Source organism: Macrobrachium nipponense, chromosome 40 (assembly GCF_015104395.2).
Source record: "Macrobrachium nipponense isolate FS-2020 chromosome 40, ASM1510439v2, whole genome shotgun sequence".
Lineage (NCBI taxonomy): Eukaryota > Metazoa > Arthropoda > Malacostraca > Decapoda > Palaemonidae > Macrobrachium > Macrobrachium nipponense.
The window spans coordinates 18,348,899-18,376,398 of record NC_061101.1 but is presented as its reverse complement, the minus strand read 5'-3'; the positions used below and the strand labels follow the sequence as shown (position 1 = coordinate 18,376,398).

Here is a 27,500-nt window from a genome sequence, read left to right as displayed (position 1 = left end):
TGTTACTCTATTTTTTAAATGATTCTCCGTTTCTCTCTATTCCCAGACAGTCCGACAGACAGACACTCGCGGAACACAAAACAGTTGCTTTTTCTGCGTAGAGATGGCTGTAGCAGATTCTATAACTGTTATTTCTCAATCCAATCTATTTATATATATATATATATATATATATATATATATATATATATATATATATATATACGTATATATATATACATGTGTATATATATATATATATATATATATATATATATATATATATATATATATATATATATTGATGATAGTCACTTACACAGTGACATTTCATATATTCACAAACATTAAGCTGCAAATGTCATTTAATATCAGAGTTACTCTACCTCGGACTGCCCACCGACGGGGAATTTACAAGTGATGTACAAACGATTCGTCGTCAGGTGAACTCGAACCACGGAAGGTTGTGAACAACGACTTTTCAGTGAGGTTAGCCATTATATATATATATATATATATATATATATATATATATATATATATATATATAAATATATATATATGTATATATATATATATATATATATATATATATATATATATATATATATATATGTATACATATACCATATATATTGTGTGTGTGTGATAGAAATGAACGCATGAGAACTTGTTTCACAGAAATAAATTTCTGTTTAACATCAGGTCCGAGGTGAGTCAGTCATATATATATATATATATATATATATATATATATATATATATGTATGTATATATATAGAATGCAAAAAATAGTAACGAAGACCTTCTACTATATATATATATAAGTTCAAAATATTGTTTTTTAAAGACTGCCGTTAACATGATTGCTGTCTGCGCATGCGTGTAAGTGAAACATGACTTGTATAATTATATCCGGGTAGACAAGCGTGACAGCTGCTACAGTTCAACAAGAATAAAAAAAAAAAATGAAATGCGGACCTGGCTATCCTCGGGCGTTGATACAGTTATCTCAGGCATGCCCCCTGACTGAATTTGAATGTACGGGAAAAAATGGACTTTGAGAGATAGCAAATTGGTCGCATAGCACCGAGTTAATAGGCTTTACTGTGCGTGTTTCTCTTATGCTTGTGTGTATGTGTGTGTGTGTGTGTGTGTGTGTTTTGGAGAGAGAGAGAGAGAGAGAGAAAGAGAATATATCATGTATGGGTGGTGTTTGTGTATGAGAAAAGACATGAGTATTATATTCGTGTTTGTGTGCCCGTAAGAAATGAGAGGGGTAGGAAGAGTATGCCATGTTTTTTCTGTGTTTGTATGTGTGTGTGTGTGTCCATGAGAGAGAGAGAGAGAGAGAGAGAGAGAGAGAGAGAGAGAGAGAGAGGGGGGAGGGGTGATGGCCAAGTTCCTTTTAGAAGGTCTACCGGAAAAAGAAAATTTTCAAAAATTTGGGGAAAAATGCAGAGACCTGAAGCTCGAATGTTATCATGAGCTTGATGTTAATCTTCCATAGATGCGTCGTGATACGGCATGAATGTTGGAGTGACCTCCTCCAGGAATCGTGACTTTCTTCGGAACCGTTGTATCGGGTGCAGTTTGAAGTCACTTTTTTCAAATAAAAACATGCCTCGGAACATCTAATAAGGCTCCTGGTGTTCTTTTATGTGATGTGTTTAGTGGTGGTTGTATACCATTTATTCTGCTCGTCTTTACGTCATTGAAATGGGCTTACCATTCCTCTACTGCTTTCATGACTTTGATTTTTTCTTTCTTGTTCACTTCCTACTTCCACTTAAGTCAGGGCGCTGTGTTTCAGTTCCGTGATTGCTTCTTGTAGATTTTGCCCCCATTAACTTTTATTGCATGAATTGTCTTGGGACTACTTTTATTAGTGCAATTTCAGTGTGACCAAGTCTTCAATGTTATTTCTTTCCTATTTTCGTCGTAAATAATTTTAATCACGTGTTCATTTGTAAGCTGTCCCTAGTTTACAATTTATAATGCTATTAATTCACAAATATATTGTCGAGGGTTTTTTATTTTGTCATTTTTATTCTACTTTCAGAACAGCCACAGCAGAGCTTCTTTGGCAGTCGTCCTAACGTAAGTTATGTTGGTATTGGATATTTTATCCGTTTTTAGGCAAATGAAAACGGGAATTATGTATATATATATATATTATATATATATATATATATATATATATATATATATATATATATATATATATATATATATATATTATATATATATATAGGGAAGAGAAGAAGGAAGAAGAAGAGAGAGAGAGAGAGAGAGACAGAGAGGAGAGAGAGAGAGAGAGAGAGAGAGAGAGAGAGATTGTTTCAGATCAGTTTAGCTTTTTAAGGATTCTTTGGACAACCAATTTGTTGAAATTATGTCATGATTAAATGTATACAAAACTTGGTCCTTTTTGTTAAATGATATAATTAACGTGATGCATTCTTCCCTTTTGATGAATCCATATGTAAACATAGTTTGATATTGCCACAATAGAAATTTAAGAAACGTAGGGCCCTGAGTTTTATCGTTCCAACCGGTCTTTTGGTGAGTATGAGATTGGCTTTGTATTCTCAACAATTTTCTACTTTTTTCACGTCCTGCAGTGCATGTCTTTGGAAACGGCTCTTTTGTAACTTGAATTTTATTATTATTATTATTATTATTATTATTATTATTATTATTATTATTATTATTATTATTATTATTATTATTATTATTATTATTATATTTTATTTTATTTTTTTTTTTATTTTTTTTTATTTTTTTTTGCTCTATCACAGTCCTCCAATTCGACTGGGTGGTATTTATAGTGTGGGGTTCCGGGTTGCATCCTGCCTCCTTAGGAGTCCATCACTTTTCTTACTATGTGTGCCGTTTCTAGGATCACACTCTTCTGCATGAGTCCTGGAGCTACTTCAGCCTCTAGTTTTTCTAGATTCCTTTTCAGGGATCTTGGATCGTGCCTAGTGCTCCTATGATTATGGGTACGATTTCCACTGGCATATCCCATATCCTTCTTATTTCTATTTTCAGATCTTGATACTTATCCATTTTTTCCCTCTCTTTCTCTTCAACTCTGGTGTCCCATGGTATTGCGACATCAATGAGTGATACTTTCTTCTTGACTTTGTCAATCAACGTCACGTCTGGTCTGTTTGCACGTATCACCCTATCCGTTCTGATACCATAGTCCCAGAGGATCTTTGCCTGATCGTTTTCTATCACTCCTTCAGGTTGGTGCTCGTACCACTTATTACTGCAAGGTAGCTGATGTTTCTTGCACAGGCTCCAGTGGAGGGCCTTTGCCACTGAATCATGCCTCTTTTGTACTGGTTCTGTGCAAGTGCCGGGCATTCACTTGCTATGTGGTTTATGGTTTCATTTTTCGTATTGCACTTCCTACATATGGGAGAGATGTTTTTTATTATTTTTTATTATTATTATTATTATTATTATTATTATTATTATTATTATTATATATTATTTTTATTATTATTATTATTATTATTATTATTATTATTATTATTATTATTATAAGTACTGGCTACTTCAGCAGCGTTACACTTGTAGAGATTTTCCCTACAAGCGTAATGCTGCTGAAGTAGCCATTACATTTAATAAATTATGCTTGAGAGAGGGTCTGCTTCCTAAGTACACTAATATTATCATCATTATTATTATTTTCCGTTGTCTTGTTCAGAAAGCCTCTTCAGAAAAGAAACCCTATTGTGGAAAAGGAAGAGAAAGAGAAGAAAGCAGCCATTAATACTTTAAAATACAGATAAATCTTCATATTCGGAAATTTCAAAGTACATCAGGAGAACTTGAATAGTATTCTTGTCGTATTAAGATAGCATTTCATCTCTTACCCTTGAGAGTATCAGAATCATTACTACTTGCAGGAAGACCATTCTACAAGTTTATGATCAAAGAAATGCAGAACGTCTGGCACTGGGTAGTTCAAAAATTAAGATTTTATGCATGAATTAAGGCCACGGTGTTTTTACCTCGTAGTTTATGGTTTTTGCCTTTTGCAGCAGTTTTTTGTTTGCGTTGCCCATTTCGCTCCGCTATCCAACTACGATTCGCTTTGCGCAGTCAACTCTGTCCGTAATGATTTTGAATATTTCACGATTCATGATTTTCCCCTCGATTTTTTTTTTTTTTTTTTTAGCACTTGAAGAATCTTCCATCGAACGCAGCGTCACTTCGGCCCCTAGCTGCAACTCTTTTTGATTCCCTGTACCTCCATTCATATTCTCTTTTTTCCATCTTGCTATCCATCCTCTGCTAACAGTTATTTCATAGCGCAAATGCGGTTTTCCTCCTGTGACAACTTTCAAACCTATTGCCTCTCAGTTTCCCTTCCAGCGCTGAATGGCTTCATAGGTACCCATTTCGTAGGTCCCAGCGCTTGGCCTTTGGCCTAAACTCTATATTCTTATGCAGAGGAGGCCTTCCATTACCACCCATGATGCCAGCACCTCAGTGGCGTGATCGGTATGGTCTTGGCCTTCCACCTCGGTGGCCACGAGTTCGATTCTCGAGCATTCCATTGAGGTGTGGGAGATGTGTATTTCTGGTGATAGAAGTTCACTCACGACGTGGTTCGGAAGTCACGTAAAGACGTTGGTCCCGTTGCTGAATAACCGCTGGTTCCATGCAATGTAAAAACACCATACAAACAAAAAACAAGCAAACAATGATGCCAGACCATCAGGAACTGGAGCTGTGCGTGATATTCGCTTTTTCCAGGCGCCTGTGTACGTAAGCATGTTATTGAATTGCAACGTTGTCGCACTGCCCATTGCCAGTTAAGTATATCTTAGTTTAACGTCTTACACCACTGAGCTGATTAACAGCTCTCCTAAGGCTGGCCCGAAGGATTATATAGTTTTTACGTGGCTGCGAACCAGTTGCTTACTTAGCAACGGGACCCACAGCTTATTGTGGGATTATCCGAACCACATTATATCTAGAAATGAGTTTCTGATCACCAGAAATACATTCCTCTGGTTCCGCGTTGGCAGAGCGGAGAATCGAACTTCGGACTACCTAATCGGTAGGCGAGCACGTAACCCACTCGTCCAACGAGGAACTGCCCATTGTCAGAATTCTTTTGATTTCCCCCTGTTAAAAGACAGCGGAATGTTCTACCGAGCGGCAATGGTGATGCCGATAGTGGAGTTTAAAGAGATTCCGTAATGTGCGCAGTTGTCTTTATCTTTATTTTATTTGTTTTCTTGTTTCTGCTTGGTTTATATATCTGTGCCTATTTGGTTATTTATAATGTGCGTTGATTTATATCATTACTTATTTAGTGTTTGGTTTTATGTCACTTCTTTTTCTTGTTTTGCTAATTTACTTTTGGACGTTTATTATATGGAAGTTTATTTTGCATGATAGTAGACTATAAGTTGTTCCTTACGAGTATTTATTTACTGTCAGTATAAGCTGTATACTCTTGAATCGAAAATTCATCGTATCGGTGTTAAATTTTCTAGTTTTAAGCACATGAATATCCACCGTAAAGTCACTTTTATATGGCAATTTTAGATCGTATTTCATATAAAGAGAACGCTGTTGTTGTAGAATGAAAATATCTGTAATAGTTAAGGGTATTTCACATTTTTTGACAAAATTATGACTCTCTCTCTCTCTCTCTCTCTCTCTCTCTCTCTCTCTCTCTCTCTCTCTCTCATAAATTTCATTGAAAATGTTAATATGGGAATGAAAATTACCTACCACTCTTAGGGAGTAATACTGCTTTCTGTGGAAAATTGATAGATAAGTCTTTCTTTGGGGCGACACAGACTGTCTTATCAGCCAACCACTTTCACAAGATATAAAAGTGAAATGACGTCGTCTAACCGCGGCTAAAAAGAACTAGTCATCGAAAGAAGGTAGAAGAGAGAAAAGTTACAGACTTAAAGGAAAAGAGAAAAGATCAGTAATTTCTCTTAACGGGATAAAACGAAACACAAAGAATGAAAATATTTCCACAATTACACAAACTCCCAGAACACCACCCTCGTGAATTCTCACGTCGGTCTGTACAGTTACACATTTTCATGGACTGAGTTTATATATTGAATTTAATTTTTGCGAAATTATAAAAAAAGAATTCCGTTTTCATTCAAGTTTGAGAAAAATTGGGAGTCGTAAAATCTTAAATATACGTAATGTGGTATTTATCTTTCTCAAGAAAATGGCCAGGCGTATGCCACAAGACAGCAGTAATGAAAGACCTCCAAATATGTAGAAAAAAATGTCAACTCTTATTGTGTAAGTGACAGAGACCCTTGAAGAAAATAAACATTACCTTCTTGAAACCGAGATGACGTCCAGTCTGTTATTTTAGGTAATTATTGGCAAGGAAATTGACCGTGATTAAGGGATAATTGGTGTTTTGCAAATCAGTGTTAGTTATAAAAAACAATATTTTAATTTTTTTTTCTTTTCTTTTTTCATATTGCATTCCAGGGCGGTTCCCTTGTATTCATGATTTTACTATTCTCGACTTTGTGTTGCTGTTATCTGTAAAACTCGAATGGCGCTCATTTAAGCGGAGAGTGGTTAATGTTTTGTAAAGCCTTTATGTAACAAGGAGTGGTCCGAGCTCCAGCTTACTGGGGATGCTTGCTAAAATCTACGGGAAAATAGCATGTTGTTTCGCCAACAAAAATTAAAATAGATACTCTTTATTTTATTAGAAATAATTGATCTGTACTGTTTAACATGCACATTATTTATCTTTTACATTTTCACTAATAAATAAATCATAAATATCCTATCCTAAAATTCCTGTATCTTTAACTCAGTGCGAAACACATTTTTCAGACATTTTTAGGCGTTTCCTTAGGGCTTTCTTAACCCCCTCCCCCAACAAGAATAACAACAACAATAACAAATTAGTTTGAAGGTTTACTCCCCGAGTTAGCGAAATAAACTGACGAAAATTCTCCTAAACTAAATATGGACGAACAATCGGTTAAAATATTAAGATTGCAGAAGAATGGACGAAAACAGAAGCCCGTCTGGCTTTCTCTAGTTTACTGTTAAATCATCAATAAAATGTTCTTTCCGTCTTGAAATCAGCGCTCGCTGGATTTGAACTGCCTTCTCAGTAGCGATAATGATCCATTTAATGTTAACTGGTGGGTTAACTAGTGTCATAATTTTATTTCGGAATGAGAAAATCATGACTTGTCAGTCCTCCTCGTCATCTAAGGTGAAATGTCAGAATGATTTTATTAAATCAAAATCTTCGAAACAGCCGTTCGACATCAACAAAATCCTTTTAAAAAGGTGTTGAAATGAAAAGACAGAATTTATTTAGTTTACTCTCTCTCTCTCTCTCTCTGCGTCCGCAGCTGACATCAGCATCTTAAAAGGAAAGGGGATAATTGAAGTAAAAGAATGACAGCATTCATACATACATACATTAATTTATCAAAACCACTAATATCTTTTGTCTCTTACCGAGAACAGGAAGTTACCTCGTGCGTTTAAATTTTTTTTTTTCTTTCCTTCTTTGAGTTAGAATAACATTCACTGAACATCTAGGACTGCCCTTGACGTGGAAGAATGACCAAAGAATTACCTTCTAGATGTTTATTTCGATTTGAACCAGATTGCCTATCAGGATACGACCTTGCATGAATAGCGTCTAATGTCGGCTGCCTTTATTTGTTCAAGTTTTATTCTGTGTCGTTGATTGTCAAGTTTAGATAAGGCCGTGAAGTGATAATGCTGATGACATTTTACGTATTCCTTTCTCTTCTCTCTTTCCTTTCACTCATTCCTTTCAACTTCTTGTATACTTATTGTTTTTTTTTTATTCCTCCGTGGTATATCATCAAACAAGAATTAATAATAATAATAATAATAATAATAATAATAGTAATAATAATAATAATAATAATAATAATAATAATGATGATGATGATGATGGATGATGATGATGATTTTATTTATTTATTTTTTTGTTGCTCTATCACAGTCCTCCAATTCGACTGGGTGGTATTTATAGGGTTGCATCCTGCCTCCTTAGGAGTCCATCACTTTTCTTACTATGTGCGCCGTTTCTAGGATCACACTCTTCTGCATGAGTCCTAGAGCTACTTTAGCCTCTAGTTTTTCTAGATTCCTTTTCAGGGATCTTGGGATCGTGCCTAGTGCTCCTATGATTATGGGTACGATTTCCACTGGCATATCCCATATCCTTCTTATTTCTATTTTCAGATCTTGTGAACTTATCCATTTTTCCCCTCTCTTCTCTTCAACTCTGGTGTCCCATGGTATTGCAACATCAATGAGTGATACTTTCTTCTTGACTTTGTCAATCAACGTCACGTCTGGTCTATTTGCACGTATCACCCTATCCGTTCTGATACCATAGTCCCAGAGGATCTTTGCCTGATCGTTTTCTATCACTCCCTCAGGTTGGTGCTCGTACCACTTATTACTGCAAGGTAGCTGATGTTTCTTGCACAGGCTCCAGTGGAGGGCTTTTGCCACTGAATCATGCCTCTTTTTGTACTGGTTCTGTGCAAGTGCCGGGCATTCGCTTGCTATGTGGTTTATGGTTTCATTTTTCGTATTGCACTTCCTACATATGGGAGAGATGTTATTTCCGTCTATCGTTCTTTGAACATATCTGGTTCTTAGGGCCTGATCTTGTGCCGCTGTTATCATTCCTTCAGTTTCCTTCTTTAGCTCTCCCCTCTGTAGCCATTGCCATGTGTCATCGCTGGCTAGTTCTTTAGTCTGTCTCATGTATTGTCCGTGCATTGGCTTGTTGTGCCAGTCCTCTGTTCTGTCTGTCATTCTCCTGTCTGTATATTTCTGGGTCTTCGTCTACTTTTATTTGTCCTTCTTCCCATGCACTCTTTAGCCACTCGTCTTCACTGGTTTTCAGATATTGCCCCAGAGCTCTGTTCTCGATGTTGACGCAGTCCTCTATACTTAGTAGTCCTCTCCCTCCTTCCTTTCGTGTTATGTATAGTCTGTCCGTATTTGCTCTTGGGTGTAGTGCTTTGTGTATTGTCATATGTTTCCTGATTTTCTGATCTATGCTGCGGAGTTCTGCCTTCGTCCATTCCACTATTCCTGAGCTGTATCTGATTACTGGCACTGCCCATGTGTTTATGGCTTTTATCATATTTCCGGCGAGTTTTAACTTGAGATTTGCCTTGAGTCTCTGCATATATTCTTTCCTGATCGTGTCCTTCATCTCTTGGTGTTTTATATCCCCTCCTTCCATTATTCCCAGGTATTTGTATCCTGTCTCATGTATGTGTTTGATGTTGCTCCCATCTGGTAGCTTTATCCCTTCAGTTCTCGTTACTTTGCCTTTTTGTATGTTGACTAAGGCGCATTTTTCTATTCCAAACTCCATCCTGATGTCCCCAGATACAATCCTTACAGTCTGGATTAGGGTATCTATTTCCTTGATGCTCTTACCATACAGCTTGATGTCGTCCATGAACATCAGATGGTTGATTCTGTTGCCTCTTTTCTTGAGTTGGTACCCGGCATCCATCTTCTGTAGTACTTTTGTAATGGGAATCATGGCTACTACGAAGAGTAGTGGGGACAGTGAGTCGCCCTGGAAGATCCCTCTCCTGATATTAACCTCTGCCCTTCTTATTCCAGAGCTTGTAAGTATTGTATTCCAGTTGCGCATTGTATTTTTGAGGAAGCTGATGGTGTTTTCCTCTGCCCCATATATTTTCAGGCATTCTATTAGCCATTTGTGTGGTATCATGTCGAAGGCTTTCCTATAGTCTATCCATGCCATGCTTATTATTATTATTATTATTATTATTATTATTATTATTATTATTATTATTATTATTATTATTATTATTATTATTGACAATAAACAAATCCCCATAAAGAACAACTTATAGCCTGTCATCTTGCAGAATAAACTTCCATTATGATAAAATGGCCAACAGTAAAGAAGAAAGTAATGATATAAAACCAAATGCCAAATAAGTAATGATAAATCAACACACACTATGAATAATCAAATGGGCACAGATATATCAAGCAAGCATAAACAATAAAACATACCTGCTGTCGTGTGGGTTACGGCTGGCCATTTTCTTGAGAAAGATAAATATCACTTTACGCACATTGAAGATTCATTGAAGGTTACTCTTGCTGTGTATTTCATTAAGAGAAGAATATGAGGATACTCGTTTTTGTGGTACGCTCCATAAAAATACTATTATTTACGTTCAGCCGGTCCCCGGGGCAAGGAGTGTGTCCGAAGAAAATCCAAAGCAATACTCACTGCATCTTTAATCGTCGAATCGTGGATGAGCACTCCGTGCCGAAGACTTTCGCTGCACTATCTGCATTATGTACCCTTATTTTACATTGAATGTCGCTTCTTGTCAAAAATGCCTTTTCTTCCGATGCCTCTTTCGTGCCATCCGCGTAACTCTTACTCGATGTTCGTCTTCTCCTTCCTCCTGACAATTCCGATTTATATGCTGGTTGCAGCAACTTACCTTCCTCCATTCCCTCCAGTTCTCAGTTCCACTTTGGACGAGTGGGTTACGTACTCGACTACAAATCTGGTAACACATGTTCGCTCCCGGCTTGCGCCAGCACAGAATCTGAAGAATTTGTTTCTGATTAGAAATTTCTCATTATAATGTGGTTCGGATCCCACAAAAAGCTTTATGTCCCATTGCTAAGTGACTGACCAATTGGTTCCTAGCCATATATAAAAAAGCTAATCCTTTGGGCCAGCCCTAGGAGAGCTGTTAATCAGCTCAGTGGTTCTGGTTAAACTAAGATATGCTTAACCTTTTCTTCCGGGGGTCTTATGCCTCCACACTTTTCTCCTCACTTTCAGTCCTGAACAGTTCAGACATTGCGCTTCAATAATTCCACTACTTCCACAATTCACATCCATAAAGGTGAGTCTACTGAACAGCCCCTGATTACATTCCATCCTAGATTCCTTAGGATCTCATTTTTCCCAAATTATTTACTTTAAATATGTCCCTTTATGTAGGTATCCCCTGTATGTATTTTTACTTTGGCTCCAATCAGAAAATAAGTTGATATAGTCAGGCCATTTTGTTGCCGTTGCGTCCATCTGCTCCTTATTTTATCCACTCAGCATAATCTAACAAACTTGTCTCACCATTTGCATTTTCCCAAGTAGTCTCAGCAATGTTTTTCTTTGGAACTTTGTATTTCGTGCGGGCGTACTACTATCACAAATTTATTTACCCCTGGAACTTTATACTTAAACGCGACAGCAACTCTTTCCATGTTACCTACCTCTCCATTTCGATCTCCCAGCACCACCACCCTTTCTCGTTGTACATGTTACGTTGCCATTTAGTGGATTTTGAACGAAATTCTATGCAGCCGTGTAGCATGACTTCTGAGCATAGCTGTACATATCCAACCAGACGTAGAGTCGACTCTTATGAAAATTATCTTTCTCTCTTGCTGTTTCGCATTCCTTGGCCGTATATATTCATTATGGAAGCTTTTCTCAAGGTACATTCCAGCTTACCCATACAATTCTCTGATGAACACAGTTTAGTACTCCTTCTCTCGTTCCCACACATTCCCTACCTCGACACAATTAATCTTGTCCAGCCCACTCTTGCATTTCCTGCTCGCACGCTTTGCTTCACCGAATGCCACAGCATGTAGATTTGTCTGTTATAGAAATCTATTATCATGCATAACTCATCCTTCGTGCCACATCCAGTTTGGTGATTTTCACGCCACACCCACCGACGAGAATGTTACTACTCTCATTTCTGGCATCCAGTAGGATAGAAAGATTGTATTTGTTATTTTGAAGGCATTTCTCTCGCATGGTTTCATTTCAATATGCACGCCTCCCTTAGTACACAATGTATTTGTACCCATGCCATTGGAACATCTCAGAGCCGACGTGTTAGAGACTTCACGACCATCTTGGTATTACTCATGATAAATTGACTGACCCGACGTCAGTCAGTCAGTACAGCCTCCATAGAATGTTCGATTACCGTCTTAATTTCCTATTATCTTTCACTACGATTTCTACTGAAATCCTCAGAAAATCGGTCAGGAAATGAAACGCAGAATTTATACAAAATGAGAGAGAGAGAGAGAGAGAGAGAGAGAGAGAGAGAGAGAGAGAGAGAGAATATTTTTTCATTTCACGAAGAACGAGACTTCAAGGCTAAGTGTTTGAAAGGAATTTCCCTCAAGATATTTTCACTTTAGAATAAAAAGTCCTTTTTTTCAGAATTGAAATTTACGTGACATGAAATCATGCGTGAGTGAATGAACTTGTGAGAAGTGTGGTCGTCTGACACTATTATTTCATTTTATTTTTATTTGTTTTATTTTTTTTTTCATTTTATTCTAATACGAAATACTTTCTTGAGGAAAAATTCAGCTTGTAGTTTAGTTGTTGAGTTATGTTTGTTGGTTTTTTGTTCTATTTATTGTACTATGTTTTATTGGTTTATTTCGTTGTTTATTATTACATAGAATTATATGTATATGCATATTTGCCTCTCTCTCTCGTCTCCTCTCTTCCCTCTCCTTCCTCTCTCTTCTCTCTCTCGCTCTCTCTCCTCTCTCTTCTCTCCTATCTCTCCTCCTCTCTCTCTCTCTCTCTCTGTTATTGAAATACTTTCATCGCATTAGATTCATTCTTTCAAACCGCTTCGGAATGCAGATCAATTTCAATCAATTTATGACCTTTCTTTTCGGAACTTGCATGGTTATTTTTTGTTTTGATGATGATAATTTGCATACTTTGTGCATGGTGCAACTGGCAGAGTAAAAAAAAAACAATAAAAACATTAAGAAAAGAACGAAGGTTAACACGTTCAGAACAAGGAAAAGTATTAAATTCGGAATTGCTCGAATTTTAAAAGTTCGCTTGTGTGATTATTTTCAAATCAACTGTAACGAGTACTCGGAATATTGATATTAATTCTATATCTATAATCCATAAGACTTTATAATAGTTACCTTTCGCTACAGAAAATTACGAAAGGTTTCAATCGCACATAACCGTCGTGTTTTCTATGACTCGCTTTGAACAGGTCGCCTCGTTGCAGAAAGTAAGAATGACATATCGAGTCTCTCGTTGAGACCAACCGAATTAAAGCTGCCCTCATTCCGAGAAAACCTGTTAGCCGAACGTTATTTCCAAAATAAGTTTTTCTCTTTGTTAGATCATCGGAGTGCGTCGAGACACAACGCCTGTATTGGAACACGCAGTCATTCAATCGAGACCTTATATAAATGTTTCAATGATCTGGTCATGTAGTGTAATGTAATTGCCTTTGTTCTGATTTCATCTTGTTATGGCTTTCTTTCATTCTCGTTAGTTTAATAGTAGACGCTCTCCACGCTGACTTTTTTTCCCTACGCTTTTCTGACGTTGCCTAAAGGTCGTTGCATTCATTCAAAGTGACTACCCATTTGTAGTTACATTGCATAGGTAGCTTGAAGCAGGATTGTGAAAATGTGAAAGGAATGCCCGTGGGGATGGGGCGGGGGGGAATCAGAGCGATATGTCATCAGCTCTCATGTTTGTATTCTTGCATATGTATGTGTTTTAGTACACCTGTGGGCGTGAATGTATTAAGGCGTCTTTTATACTTTTCTGTGATGATATTTTAAGAGACCAAGATTGATATAACTTCAACGAGAGAGAGAGAGAGAGAGAGAGAGAGAGAGAGAGAGAGAGAGAGAGAGGTTTGATATAAAGCTGTTCGCCATCATCTCTCATATCATCAGCTGATCAATAACTCAGTTATTTTAATGCTTTCGCTCTAACCCTTCCATCTTCCCCCTACCCCATACTTTTACTTTCCTTTCATCTCATCCTTTTCAGTCTTTAGCACAACCCCCACCGGTCTCCCCCCCCCCTCTTGGTCCCTCCCCCCTTAACTGCTTCCTTCCCCCCAAGGAGGACAAAACAGGATTACTGAGCGGAACACCAGTAGTAGAAAGTCACTGAAATTTAAGTGTTCACTTTAACGTCAAATCTTTTGATTTGTTTTTTAAAGCAAAGAGAGAGAGAGAGAGAGAGAGAGAGAGAGAGAGAGGGAGGGAGAGAGATGGTAAACAAGAAACCCATTGTCCTTTTACTTTTTTTATTCTATGAGAAGGGCCAATTTGTTTCTGTGTCATTTAATCTATATATATTCAAGCACATCATTTATATACTTAGACGAATTTTAATGAAGTAGCAGTACGTTACAAATATAAGAAAACATCAAGAATATGTGCTGTATAGCTTACGCACTTGCTATGATATTGGTTCACGATTGGATATTAGATACGTTAAGGTGAAGCTCATTGTGTTAACATGATAATTTTCACACTAAAGAAGTAGTGCTTGCCTTGTTTTTTTTTCTTCACATCAAGTACTTGTTTCAACTGGAATGACCTGTTTGACTGACTGGGCGAATAAGTTGACAATCACGTAAAGGAAACCGAGATCCTCTCGCCTGCGAATGCTGAAGGATTAAGTTTCATGACAAGCTGAGAAGAAGTTGGGTCTTATCTGATTCTCTCTCTCTCTCTCTCTCTCTCTCTCTCTCTCTCTCTCTCTCTCTCTCTCTCTCTCTCTCTCTCCACCGCGTATATGTACAGTTCAGCACTGAAACAATTCAGTTTGCATACTCTCATCAGTATGATGGAGTTTAATTATTGAAATGAATTTATTTTCCTTGATGAGTTTAGATAGTCTTAGGATAAGTTCTGTTGTGTTGTAAATGTGTAAAGCACTAATATTACTGACATCTCAGAAGAGCCTAAACGCCATTGAAACTGCCACAAGAATTTCATGTGATTTCTGGTTCACATTGGACAACTGGCAAGAAGGCTAACATCTAATGATTTGTGGGACGTCTCATTCGTATCGTGATTTCCGTGAGGACAGAGAGGTTCCATGGCTTTGAAACAACCTTTTTTCATTAAATCCGCTGTACCTACAAACTCAAACTCGAGTTGGCTGATATCACGCCATTATTCATTGGCGTTCATAATTGTTGTTATTATTATTATTATTATTATTATTATTATTATTATTATTATTATGTCAGTAGATGAAAATATTCACAAGGAACAAGTGCACAGGCCCATTGACTTGAAATTCAAGCTTCCAAAGAATGTTAGTTTCAACCTCCCATCCTAGAACCCACAATGCAGCAGTAACTGATCCTATTACAGAGGCAGTGATTTATTATCGCCTTGAGTGAGACGCGAACCCGAACCATCTGAATGGCATACCACGACACTAACTACTATACCAGCGGCAGCGCTGATACAATAATTAGCTTGTTAGTACTCAGCTTCTACTTGTTAGAGAGTAGAAATTTTGAATAAAATTGCGTTGCTTCAATTAAATCACCGTCAGGTTTTTCTATCATCGCGATATGCTGTACAATTATTTAAGGAGCTTGGTTTTTTTATATATATATTTTTACCTGCAAGAACTTTAACCAAGTTGAATATGCAACTTCCATTCTTCCTTGTGTCGAAAACCAAAAGAACTTTTAAGAAATTATCGGGAGCTTCTGAAGGAGTCATTGGAGGCTTATAAAAGATAGCGGGTAAATAAGCCAATAAAAATCTTCCTTGAAAGTCCCCGAAAAGAGGTAACTTTTAATACAAGACTATGGAAGAATATCTACGGCAACCATTGAACATCCAACAGTTCGGGATGGTCTGTCTTATAGACACCTTTTCGCTGGAACGAAATTAAAATAAAACGTTGGGGGGGAGGGGGAAGGAGAGCCGTTATTCATATGTCGGATCACTTGATATTCTATAAAAAAAATCAGAGAGTGGATCTTGTTTGTCCTCCCACGGGTGACAGTAGGGGAGATATGACACAACCACCCACCTCCTGCAGATTGGTTTGTCCGCCCCGGGTGGGGTGGGTAGGTGTGGGAAACAACCATCCTCCTCCAGCAAACCTGTTTGTCCGGCCTAGGTGGGGTCGTGGTAGATAGGTATTATATATTTAATATCTGTCACCGTTTACTTTGGTCTCCCAATTTCTTCATTGTTTTAGCAACATCGGAAACAGTTGTTTCATTCTTGTGGAGTTTTTTTTTTTCATTTTTTAAAATTCTTATTATTATTATTATTTTTATTATTTATTTATTTATTATTATTATTATTTTTTTTTTTTGGCAAATTTGATTATACAACAATGCCAGACGGGAATTCATCTTATCAGAGCATTTCTTTATTGTAGGGTCATTGACCGATGGTAACAAGAAAGAACTTTATACATACATACATACATACATACATACATACATACATACATACATACATACATACAAGAATTAGAAATAGAATCTTAGCTCTGAGCTTTCTCCAAAAGATTTCTAAAATAAAAGAAATTGTTGTGAAATACGTGGGAATATTTGCGATTTTCGCACACTTGGCGTAAATAAGCTTTGTCTTTTTTCCATTTTAGAAAAATTTCTCCGTGATTATTGGTGTGGGAAGTAAGCAATAAAAAGGAAAAAAATTAATGTCTCATGAAAGCGAGTTGCCGACAAAGAGAGGAATTAGAGTCCTTTCCTAAATTTGAGACTCTTGTAATTGATTGTCGGCCAAATGCTCTTTTGAATGGCCTGCATGTAAGTGTTTTTCCATTTTCTCCTTCATTTTGCCTCGTATTCCATGATTTTCGAAAGCGCCTCAGTGGCGTGGTCGGTATGGTGTTAGCGTGTCACCTCGTTGGCCACGAGTTCAATCGTCGGGCATTCCACTGAGGGGTGAGAGATGTGTATTTCTGGTGATAGAAGTTCACTCTCGACGTGGTTCGGAAGTCACTTAAATCCATTGGTCCCGTTCCATGCAACGTAAAAGCACCATACAAACAAACAAACAAACAAAACAAACATAATTTTCGGTGAAAGTTGATTCATTTCGTAAGTTCCAACGTTTCTCTTGGTCACTTTGATTATTGCTGCCAGTTATTATCATCATTATTAGATTTTTGATGGGCTCATCGCTTCTCGTCATCAGAGAGTAAAATAACTTTCCCCTTTTTTTCCAGCGGCTCTGCTCTGTGTGTATCAGTTTAAGTCACAGATCTTTCACTACCTAGGTTTGTGTCAAAGGATGTTTTCTTCACTTTGCATATATAGCTAAGTCAGATGCTCCGTATTTTTCCTTTCGCTTAACAATCTCCACATAAAAGATGCTTTTAAACATCCCATGAATTACACTTTGAATTCTAAAGTTCCAGTTCCTACTAAGTTATTACTATACTCTGTTTTTTTCCATCTGTCCATCCACCTGTGGTGTTTGCGCATGGTCACTCTACGTCCCGGGCTTTGAATAATATTCTATTTCGAATATTAACGGTGTAATTCGCATTCAGTAAATTATTAAAACACTTTTCAGTTGCAAATGTACACCCAGATAACCTTTTATTTACCTAAAACGTACACATAGCGTAACTATTTAAAGCCCGGGAAAGCCCGGGACTCAGTGTTACCATGCGAAAACACCACAGGCGGATGAACAGATGGAAAAAAAACAGAGTATAGTTAAGGAAGGTGTAATAACAGTTTATTGACTTCTCTGTGACTGCCATATGAAGGATGACTGAAGCAAGTACAAAATGCGCCGATGTTTCTTCTGCGCAATCGAGTTTTCTGTAAAGCATAATATTGTATGAAACTCTCAGGCACGACCCATGAAACTTTCAGCCACGGACCGGAGGTGGCCTTTGGTGTTGGCACCTATAGCGTTGCCAGACGCATGACCAAAACTAACTGTAACCTTAAATAAAATTAAAAAAAAACTAATGAGGCTAGAGGGCTGCAATGTGGTATGTTTGATTATTGAAGGGTGGATGATCAGCATACCAATTTGCAGCCCCCTAGCCTCAGTAATTTTGAAGATCTGAGTGCGGACAGATACGGAAAACTAACAATGAGGCAGGTGGATAAATGCTTGTCCTTAAATCTATGATTATGAATATTCACCGTGCTTTAAGTCAGCTTTGTGCGTGTTTGCTGCTAATACGTGTGTTTTGGTACTTGCATTCATGTATATTTTTATTCCGTTTTGTGGCTTCTGTTTTTACTTATATGCTTTAGGCCTTTTATTATTACAAATATACGTAAAAATTGGGCGGAAGTATTTTACTAATTTGCGACTGCTTCGTACTTATGATCAAGCGTATTACCCATAGACTATTTTTTACACAGAAATAGATATATGGATGCGCATTGCTTGCTTTTTGTCGGATTCTTGGAACAAAAGTGAGAATTTTTGCTCTTAATTTAATTGTTAAATTTCTTTACTTTATACAGATGTTAATGAACATTTTTATAACGCTTGGTTCTTATACAGTCCCCTTTTCGTGATAGTTTACTCGGCTTATTTACATAGTTCTTTAGTTTTTGTAAAAAAAAACTATTGAGAAGGCTATTTGTCTGTCCGTCAGCACTTTCCTGTCCGCCCTCAGATCTTAAAAACTACTGAGGCTAGAGGGCTGCAAATTGGTATGTTGGTCATCCACTCTCTAATCATCAAACATACCAAATTGCAGCCCTCTAGCATTAGTAGTTTTTATTGATTTAAGGTTAAAGTTACGTATGATCGCTGATTACTAAATGTACCAGAAAAAGTTTGTTAAAAGTACAAAATACATTTGAGGTATCAGTCCCCAATCTGCTCAGGTCAACTACTTTCTTTGTTTTTTATTTTCCTTTCAATGAAAAAGAAATTGGTGGGAAACAGGTCAAGGTAACAAGTATCCGTAATGAAACAAGTCGACGACTTTCTGTTTTCCTTTTCTGCTGTAGACAAGTAGCCCGATAAAGGAAGTACAACATTCACCTGATTGAAACATATGACGGCGCTGAGTTGCTTTGACGAACTTCCAGATGATCACACCCATTACGGGCTTTTCTTTGGAACCTATCGACGCGAAGGACCGCCGATTGGAGCTCGTGAAATGGCACAAAAGGGCAAGCCTAAGAGTGAGCTTACTCAGCAAATCACCGCTGTTGGAAAGAGTTGCGCAGGTAATGAGAGCACAAGGAGGAGCGAGCCAAGCAGGCGCGCGAGGCAGCACGAGAAGACGGGGAAATCATGCAGCAGGCAGTGAAATTTCGCGTTTTAATTCCTGCTTTCGATGGCAGGAATTTAGTTCAAGGTCTTCCGTATGAGTTTGATTACTTGTGATTCTCGACAAATCCTTCGTCAGCGGAATGCAATACCACCTGTTTAATTGGTCCAGGCGTTTCTTTGCGAGAATTGAAAATTTAGTGAACTTCTTACGAAGATTAATTGCTGAGCTTCTTCAGGTCAAGGTCCTGTCTCATCACACACTGTGACAAGCGCCTCAGCGGCGTGGTTGGTATGGTATTGGTGTCCCACCTCGATGGTCGCGGGTTCGATTCTCGGCCATTCCATTGAGGAGTGAGGGATGTGTATTTCTGGTGATAGAAGTTCACTCTCGACGTGGTTCGGAAGTCACGTAAAGCCGTTGGTCCCGTTGCTGAATAACCACCGGTTCCATGCAACGTAAAAACACCATACAAACAAACAAACCATAGATAAGATATTCGATCACGTAAGTGCCTCTTTCAATTCAACGTAACATTGTTCTTTTTAACAAATCACCATGTACAAACATTCATCTGAAATACATTTGTGTAGAAAATTTATCTGTATCTTTGGTAAGAAATACTAGATTTTATTTCTGGAAAACGATCACGCGATTTCTTTTCTTTATATAACCATATAATTACAGTATAATTTGACATAATTAAGGTTGTTGTGCGCTCCAAAACCCTCTTTGACCAAATTATATTTGCAGTATTATTGCAGAAATTTGCCGTGTTAGTATTTGAGTCCTCAACATCCTGAATTTGGCAATGAGATTCTTGAGTTATTCTCATTCATTTTAGCCTCTTATTTCGTGAATTTGTAAATCTTTTGAGTTATTCTCATTCATTTTAGCCTCTTATTTCGTGAATATGTATATTATTTCCCTTATCAGCAGCAGAAAGAAATTTCATATCGATATTTTCCCAAATCAAGTGGATATCTACTCTCAACAGTTGGTACTACACTTAGCAGCATGCTCCCTTATTTAGCACTTGATTAAAGAACAGAAATTTCGGAAGTTTTGTACAATTTCTAACTGTTCCTAAGACATCAGAATACGTAGGTGCAATTATGCAAGAATTGTCTAATAGTCAAACATCTTCAGCAAACAAGTTTTCATATATGCATTGTTGTAATAAAATGAAGTTGTATTCTCGATCACTGTGCATCATTAAGAAGGAGGGGTTAAATAAGACTTCTTTACTGATTAGTTTTGCTTATAGGGGCAAAGGAGATATGTAGAAATGCACTCTTCGAAAAAATAAAGACATTTACAGTAATAACTTTTTGATATCACTAAAGTTTTCTGTTGTGCAGGTGGGGCAAAGTATTCGTAATTTTGCGTAATATACCAGTCCATGGAAAGATAACAGCTATTTCATAATCATTATAGAATGAAATCCACAATGTTGTAAAAGATCCATGGTTGCTGCCAAACATACCTATTAGGTCTTGGACCGAATCTAAGTTCTTGGGTCTTAGTTTTGTATAGTTTACAACCTGTAGCAGTTTCAAAGGTAGCACTATTGTCCTTATCTATAAAATTCTGTTATCACTGGCTACGAAAATATTTGGAGTCATCAGCAAACCCGTGAACTTTTAAGATCTGTTTCCCATTATAATGAGGTACAGAAATTCCTACAAAGCACGATGAGGCTTAGAAAGAAGGCTTCCTTGTCTGTCTGCCGTCTGCACATTGAAAAATTAAGAAATGTTACCAATAACAATTCAGCGTCTTCAATATTCTGGTATAATATAATATATTGATACAGGAAGTTATCTTATGCAAATTCCTTGTCTCCCAAGAATCTTGATTACAAAATTATTGTCGACACTCAAATGCTTTCGACCAATCGAGATTTAAAATCGCTCCTTGAATTCTCCTCTCATTACATTAGTAAACAATATTCCTTATCAAGTATTAATGGGTCTTCCAGGCGCATAAAATCGTTCAGGCTTAATAATTTTGGGGATAACTGTTTGTAGTCTTTAAGCATCTTAGTATCTTAGCCACAGAACCACAACGAAATTGGTCTCCAGTCAGCCAAAGTCTTATCAAGGAGTACCTTTCGATATGAGAATGATTAATGGGAAGAGTTTATCTGTTTTAGTTCATGCTTAATGTCCTCTCAAAATCCTTATTATATTCTATTGGTATTCTACCCGTTCCAGGCATTTTTTTTCTTTTGTTCGACAAAAACAAATAATACCACGCGTATCTTTAAAAAAGATGTCCCGATGAAAAAAAAATCAACTCTGTTTTTCACTGAATTGCATTAAAACTTATTCCACACCCACATCACAAATGTTTATCTGGTAACGTTTTTATGATACCTAAACACATAATGTTCAGAATTACTGTGTCTCACTGTGCCATGTGTCGAAAGAATGTGAAATTAGACTGTCAAAAGGCGCATTGCCCACCTGTAAATGGACAAATCTTACACTCATATACCTAGGATCTCTTACACGTATTTCTTTGCTGTGAAACTTGTTATAAATTTCTTCGTATTTATCTCTCAAGCTCAATTAAAAAATGAATCTGTTTTTCATTAATTCTTCTATTCCAAGAATGTCTTCATCATAAGTAACACCTTCTATGGATCCAGGACCTATCGTTTTAACTGCTTTCAACCTAGATGCATCCATGATGAGTATCAGAAAATGGAAGGCACTGTCACTGGTTTTCACTAGATTTTCACCGGACTCTAAACACTGTGCGTCGCCAAGTTTAGTGCCCGCTGAAAGCTCAGGGCACAGCCGAGGGCATGTTATTTTCCCAGCCAGGAAACCGGATCAGAGAGTCCTGAGTTTTTACATTTAAATTATTACCAAGTTTACATTTTCACTTTTAACTCAAGCCAATACAAAATCAATTCTTCTTGAACGGGAATATACCATTTACAGCCACTATGCTTAGCATTAGAAAAAATGAAAGCTGTTGAATTTCGTGTTGGTTTTTTAGGGTCTTCTATGGCTGTTCCCTATCTTATTATTTTTATTTTTCTCATTCTTTGTGCGTTTTCGTTATCGTTACTATTTACACATGGTTCGTAGCGACTAGAATCCAGCATTATCTGAGTTTTGCAGACGCAGTTTGTTAATGTTTGTTCAATTTAGATTTCCAGATTTGTACTAAGTGTTTTGATTTTATTTTTATTTTATTTTATTTTCTATTTTTTTTTTTTTTTATGTCAGCACTTTCTCCCGTCCACACCCGTCTAGAAAACTCGCGAGCTTATCCTTATCATACCGTTTCATGGTGCCAGAAAACAAGTTGCCAGAGGAAAATATGAAACCTTCATATCAAATAGCTATACATCCGTAGGACCAGAACCAGAAGGAAACGTAATATTAGCATAGATTGCAATAAAGAGAGGCCAACTTACATCTTTCCAGATTTATCTAAGGTTATTGAAAGATTGATTGCGTGTGTCTGTATGTATAAACCTCAAATGTCAGCGTTTCTGCTATTCCTTTTATTTAATTAGAAAGCAATAAACCCAGTGTGACATCCTTTCAGATATCAGGCACGTTGACGACTTGATGGACACAAGCCTAAATCTGAGTAAGATTACGCTCACAAGAGGGTTCATGTTGAAATCCTGAATTCTTGCAGCCAAATTGCATCGGTTACCTGCAGAAAGAGGTATCTAATTAAAAGCAATTATTCGACGTCATGGAATGAGTCGAGCTTCTCTGCGTTCTCGGCAAGGTCGTCATTCCTTGCAAGACCTCTTGAAGTACACCGTTGCTCATTTTTATATACGTCTCTTTCGTGTCAACATTTCGTAGTGATTTGTAAATCAGATTAGGCATATATCCAAGTTCTTGCATTCTCTTTCGCTTCTTGGTCTTATAGTAAGCTTTGCAAGTTAACTGGACGTAGCTGCAAATAAGTTATCGAACCAAAACAAGAGAGTTTATGTACCTATAGTCACTTATGATTGTGTCCATATGTACAAACACGCCGTCAGCATAGAATATATATATATATATATATATATATATATACACACACACACACACACACACACACACACACACACACATATATATATATATATATATATATATATATATATATATATATATATATATATATATACATTTGAAATTAAATGAAGCTTAGTATTTATCAGCTTTCAAGTATTGGGAAAAACGCATCTTGAGGGTTTATAAACTTATATGAAGTACTGAATATGAATATTGTATTTTTTCAGGTGAAAGGTTACGTTTTTTATGACAATATTAATATCCTATGACATTTTCTATCAGAGAGAGAGAGAGAGAGAGAGAGAGAGAGAGAGAGAGAGAGAGAGAAAGCGTTGCCCTTTTCCTTATAAATTTTTTGTGAAATGAGTTTATGGACGAATGAAAACTTCGTGTTCCAGAGGGACCCTCAACAATTTTGCATACCCAACCTCGTAACGTTCCTTCGTTTATAATTTCTCATGAGGATATTCAGATATGCAAATGATTTTGTCATGAGGCGTGCCTTCTATTCTTGTTTCATGACTCCGTCTTTCTTTTTCACCCAAGGTCATTTCCTTCACCTTTATTTCTGCCACGAAATGGTTAGAGTACGGAAGGGCGTAGACGCCGTCTCTTGTCATGAATCATTCAACCAGAATTTTGCTTTAAATATACGCCTTCGTAACTTTTCCAGCAATTATTTTCAGGCGCCCCCCCCACCCCCCCCCCCCCACCCCCACCCCCCACTCCCCCAGTGTTTTTTTTTTTTTTTTTTTTTTTTTTTGCTGCTTATACCCAGCCTATCAAGGCCTTCTCAACCTTATCAGGATAACATTTAGAGGCAGTCATGCTATTATGCCTGTGATATTTGCGCGTAACAGTTAGCTTTTTATACGGCGAGGCTATATGTATGTAAAATTTTAACCTTTGCCTTTGGGCATTATGGTATAACCTCCCTGGATGGAAATGTTGAAGTCGTCGTCTCGTAACATTTTATATAAATCGGTGGTGTTCAAACTGCGTTTCTCATGTCCTTGCGGATATGCAGAGTATATATTATCGCATTACGTTGTAATTTATATAATGAAAGTATTACGTTACAAATATCATACATAACGAAACTAACCACGATTTGTACCCTGTGTTTCATCTTTTCCAGTGTTACAATATATATATATATATATATATATATATATATATATATATATATAGAGAGAGAGAGAGAGAGAGAGAGAGAGAGAGAGAGAGAGAGAGAGAGAGAGAGAGAGAATCTTCATACATAGTACGTTCCATATAAAGACACGCATTTATGGAAAAGCAAATACGCAAGTGAATATCAATAAAACAATATAAGATGGAAAGCGTGCCACAGGCACTTCTCTTATGGCTTCAGCGTGACGGTCTTGACGCTTTCTCTGAACAACACAGCCACAAGGTGGAGCTCGAAGCGTTTACGCACACAACCGCCGGGTAGAAAGAACGGCCGAGAAGATGAGTTCCTCACATGGCAGGGGATTTGTGGTTAATTGTGGTTAGTTTCCTTTTCCTCATGTGCTGCAGGGAATCAGATGCGTGCATATGCATTCCTGTTGCACTGTGCAGTGGGAAGCACATTTTGGCAGCATGAGTGTGTCCTTGCTATGTTAGTAAACTTGAAAAAGACTGCATTGGCACTTTCGTTAAAGCGAGTCTCCTTTATCTTAGTTTGTGTTGACATAATGCATGCATATATCTGCCTTTAATTTGTCTTTATTAATTTATATTTATTTCTGACTCGTTTTCTTTAACCTTTTACTTGCAGGTGCTTTATTCAAAGGAAACTTGCTTAGATACCTGGTAATCTTTGTGGGCTTCTCGATGTAAATTATTGTGTATTTTGAATAGTAAAATCATACCATTAATACAGGTTAAGAATAAAGATACGTGTGAAAATGCAACCTTTGCATAGGAGGGTGAATGTTCGTATTACGCTCGTATTGCGCACACGCAGACAAAAAAAGACTTATGTATGCTATTCATTCGTCAGACATTTTCCAAAGTTAATAAAACACATCTAAACGTCTAATTCAAAATAACTTGGAAACGGGTCTTGCATTAAAGGTGATGAATGCATTGTCTTTCTTCATTGTCATTATTGCATCAGAGGCCCTGTTTTTCCTTCTTATATATTAAGTCAGCAGGTATCAAACGTACAGATAGCCTGGTATATATATATATATATATATATATATATATATATATATATATATATATATATATATATATATATATATATATATGGGTGTGTGTGTCTATGTATTCTACTGGTAGTATTTTAGAGAGAGAGAGAGAGAGAGAGAGAGAGAGAATTTGTTTGCGCAACCTCTGCACCTGATTACTGAAAAATCTCCCACTTCATATAAACGGCTCCTAAGTTGAATGAAGAATTTTAGATGAAGGACAGATTTTAAATCATCCTCGACATATGCCGAGTCATCTAGAATTTGTCTTCCAGTCCTTTAACTATTCCCTTCCGTTAAGGGAATCAAGGTTTCGGTTTTTTATTTTGTTTCTCTGCCCTATGGCAACTCTCTGAAAGTAAATTATTGAATGGCTCTTTCGATTTTGATCCATATGTCTGTCACGAGTTATAATGATAATGCCGTAATTAGTTATTGTAAATTATTACTTTTTTTCAGTTGTTGTTTTATTAGTAGCAGCATTATGTTTTAAATTTCTTTTTTTTTATAACAATGAAATGTACGTGACTGGCAAACCTTTCCTATCGCACAAATTACGATGTTTCAGTCAAGATAATTTGTAAAGTGACTTCCTGTTTTACCCACCCATACCCATACCCATATCCGTCCCCGTCCTGTTATCCCCTCCACTGTCACAATTACTCATGTTTTTCCAATATTTGTTCGGTTGGTTTATTTTCGGGACGGTTTACGTAGTTCCTTAAATTGAGGTGACAGTGCAGGTTTACAGAAGTCCCTTTATTTGTTCAGCCATTTTTAGCCGCTTATGTGTTCATTCACATTTTTCTGTTAATTTTTTTTTTTTTTTTGGTCTCTTGCTATGTGATTTTTTGGTCACTTGCTATGCGATTATATTTGATTATGTTTACGTTGTTTTTGCAAATGCATTTTTGTTTTGGTCACTTGCTATGTGATTATATTTGATTATGTTTACGTTGTTTTTGCAAATGCATTTTTGTTTTGGTTACTTGCTATGTGATTATTTCTTAGCATGTTTACGTCCTTTTTACAAATGCATTTTTTATGTGTTATTTGCCATACGCATTTATTTTCTTGACTTTTGTTCCTATGTTGCATTTTCAGCCAACGTTTTTAGTTTCCAATAAGAGTGTAAATCTGGTTCAAGTTGAATAGCCGTAGTGAGTCCCACTGTAATAAGAAATATCTATGAAATGTTCAAAGTTCTTTAGGAATTGCAGAGATTTCACATAATATTATTGAAATCATTTTACACTTGCAAAGGTTCACTCACCAAATGTTAGATAGAATGAACTCATACCCTGGCCGTCTTACTTAAGAATTATCCTAAAGAACGGTTGACACTCATTTATTTGTTCTTGCTAGAATACACAAGCAAAGATTTATCGTATGATAACCTGTAACCTGTATTATATTATGCTCTGCAGAAGCAGATGATTAAAACGGAAAATTATGTAGTTCTGAGATTATGTGCTGGTGGTGGTGATTGATTAGTAGAGGATTTAATCATGGTAATTTACTAAGATATTGCCGTCTTGATTAGTGCGAAAGTGATTCAGTTTTTTGTTCAGAACACGATGAAATGATTTTTTTTTCTCTTTTGATCTCATAACTGTAAATTAAGAAGTATATCTTCATATGTGTTGGTTAATAAAATTGAATGTACCAGTCATTTATTTAAGCATCATTACCTTTATCATAAAATCTGCCATTACTTTATTGAAACGTAATTTTATTATTAGATATGAATGATGAAAACTGTTGTAATCGGTTAAAAATACTCGCTAACAAAAATACCAAAGAGGATTATATATATGTGTATACAATTATAAATAGACATAAATACATATGTGTATATACTTATATACATTTTTACATATAATACACACATATATGATTTTATATATTTATATATATATATATATATATATATAATATATATATATATATATAGATATATGTATGTTATATATATATGCGTATATGTAACTGGGAAAAAAATTCTGTTACAACAGAATTCCATCCGATGAAAGGAGCCCCTAACAACATCAATATATATAGAAAATAAGTACTATATTTCAGAGACCGTGCTGTCTCTCTCTTTAGCACGGTCTCTGAAATATAGTACTTATTTTTTTTTATATTTTGGCGTTTTTA

The 27,500-nt window shown here is 36.6% G+C and overlaps 1 protein-coding gene across 2 annotated transcripts in view; it reads left to right on the top strand.

Moving 5' to 3' along the window:
* Positions 1 to 27,500, top strand: part of LOC135211965 (uncharacterized) — a 934,916-nt gene that overhangs the window by 473,192 nt on the left and 434,224 nt on the right. For both annotated transcript variants that reach the window (XM_064245221.1, XM_064245222.1), the window contains exon 2: positions 2,042 to 2,079. The gene's annotated coding sequence lies outside the window, so the exon portion shown is untranslated. The remainder of the gene's footprint in view (positions 1 to 2,041; positions 2,080 to 27,500) is intronic.